This window comes from Pseudophryne corroboree, chromosome 7 (assembly GCF_028390025.1).
Source record: "Pseudophryne corroboree isolate aPseCor3 chromosome 7, aPseCor3.hap2, whole genome shotgun sequence".
Classification (NCBI taxonomy): Eukaryota; Metazoa; Chordata; class Amphibia; order Anura; family Myobatrachidae; genus Pseudophryne; species Pseudophryne corroboree.
The window spans coordinates 35348024-35350322 of NC_086450.1; the positions used below are offsets into that span (position 1 = coordinate 35348024).

Genomic DNA, 2299 nt, shown 5'->3' on the forward strand with positions numbered 1-2299 from the left:
CCCCACCATCTGGTGCACTTCCTCCCTCCCCCCGCCATCTGGCGCACACCTCTCCCCCCGCCATCTGGTGCACTTGCTCCCTCCTTCCGCCATCTGGTGCACCCCCCTCCCTCCCCCCGCCATCTGGTGGATCCCCTCCCTCCCCCCGCCATCTGGTGCACTTCCTCCCTTCCCCCGCCATCTGGTGCACCCCCCTCCCTCCCCCCGCCATCTGGTGGATCCCCTCCCTCCCCCCGCCATCTGGTGCACTTCCTCCCTCCCCCCGCCATCTGGCGCACCCCCCTCCCCCCATCATCTGGTGCACTTCCTCCCTCCCCCCGCCATCTGGTGCACTTCCTCTCTCCGCATGCCATCTGGTGCACCCCCCCCCCCCCCATCTGGTGGACCTCCCCCCGCCATCTGGCACACCCCCTTCCTCACTCCGCCATCTGGCGCACCCCCTCCCTCCCCCCGCCATCTGGCGGACCCCCCCTTCCCCCGCCATCTGGCGGACCCCCTCCCTCCCCCCGCCATCTGGCACACCCCCCTCCCCCGCCATCTGGCGGACCCCCTCCCTCCTCCCGCCATCTGGCACACCCCCCTCCCCCGCCATCTGGCGGACCCCCTCCCTCCCCTACTCCAATTCAACTCCAGCAGAAGAACACTGAGAGAGGGAAGATCCCGGCATCATCCTGCACTTCCATGCACAGACAGTGGGGCGGCAGTACCAGTGGACCCTGTACCTCCACCATGAAGGTAAGTCACTTACTGTATGTTACACTTATGATTTATTAATAATGTGTAACAATATATATTAGAAATGACGAGCACTGGAGGTAACTCAGTCACCGGGGTGACATTTACAATGCCGACACCATAATGTTGACATCCATGATATCAACGTGTTCATAATTTTGATATTCAACGCGTCGACCGACAGAATGTGGACGCATGAATATACGGTTAGACTGCAGTTAGAGTTAGGTTGCAGCTGGGGTTATGGTGCAATCAGACTGATGATCCCCAATTCTGGGGTTAGAGACATAGATTCATACATACACTAATGTATAATTGGGGGAGGGGTGCCCTGTGGCATGTGTGTGCCCCGGCCACCATGATTCCATGCGTCACCTCTGGGTGGCAGTGCTGTAATACTTATCAGGAGTCACATCTGCCGGGTTGCGGATGACACCAGAGATGATCTCCGTGTCTGTAATATCTCACGCCCGCTGACAGCAAGGGACAGTCTGCAAACTACTTACCACTGTACACGTGTATTCAAACACTATTAAATGCTCTGGTATAATGGCAAGTAGTTTGCAGACTGTTCCTTGCTCTCTCAGCATGAGCGAGTCTGTGACCTGTCAGATAGAGTAGCCAGTATGGTATTATAGGTGTAATGGGCAGTGGGGGTGAGGGATGGAGGATCTGTCATTGTGTGTGTCCCTTATACCTGTGCTAAGGTGTCCCTACTACTACCCCTACCCAGTGCCTCCTCCTACTAATACTGCTGTGCCTTCTACTACTACTACTGCTGTGCCTCCTCCTACTAATACTGCTGTGCCTCCTCCTACTAATACTGCTGTGCCTCCTCCTACTAATACTGCTGTGCCTCCTACTACTACTACTGCTGTGCCTCCTCCTACTAATACTGCTGTGCCAAGGGGCTTCCTGACCCCTAAATCCCTCTGCTGGTATTGATTCTGCTTCCACATATGCTATGTATAACACAGTAACAGGCCTTTATTACCACTAATTACAGGTTACCATCACCAGAGAAACTACGCCATTATTCCACCTGCTGGAGACAGCAATAATTACATGTATCTCACGAGCAGGGCCCTCTTCCCTCATGTGCTTATCCTTCTCCTACATAAACCATCTTCGATGGCACCAAATCCCATGATTTTCTGCCACCCTGATACTTATTTCAGTGTTGTCTGCTGATGTACAGGACGATATGACAATAAATCCTTTGAATCTTGAATCATCCTGAGTCTTAATTCTGTGGTTACCCTGAGACTCCTGCTTACCTGTACCTGATGTCCTTCTGCTGAACTCTGACCTCTGTGTGCTTCCCTGATCCTCCGCTCTGCACTGGGGCCTGCCACGCTTCCAGATGCTAAGCCGCCATTACTCTGCTCTCCTGTCTGTGGCCCCGCTGTCTGGTGGAGCTTCTATACCTGGCTCTGGATTACTCACAGCTGCCTTGCTGCTGAATGCTCCTATGGCGCTGACCCTCTGTTGTGGTCTCCGGCCTACCACCATCTTCAAAGCCTCCTGCTGATTGCGGTGTTGCTCCAGGCGTTGCTGCAGCTGC

General features: G+C 54.8%; 1 long non-coding RNA gene across 1 annotated transcript; it reads left to right on the forward strand.

The window, feature by feature from the left end:
• Positions 1 to 631: 631 nt before the first annotated feature.
• LOC134943326 (uncharacterized) lies at positions 632 to 1966 on the forward strand. Its single transcript, XR_010181469.1, has 2 exons — positions 632 to 735; positions 1742 to 1966. It is a non-coding gene; the product is annotated as an uncharacterized LOC134943326 (long non-coding RNA).
• The last annotated feature ends 333 nt before the right edge of the window (positions 1967 to 2299 follow it).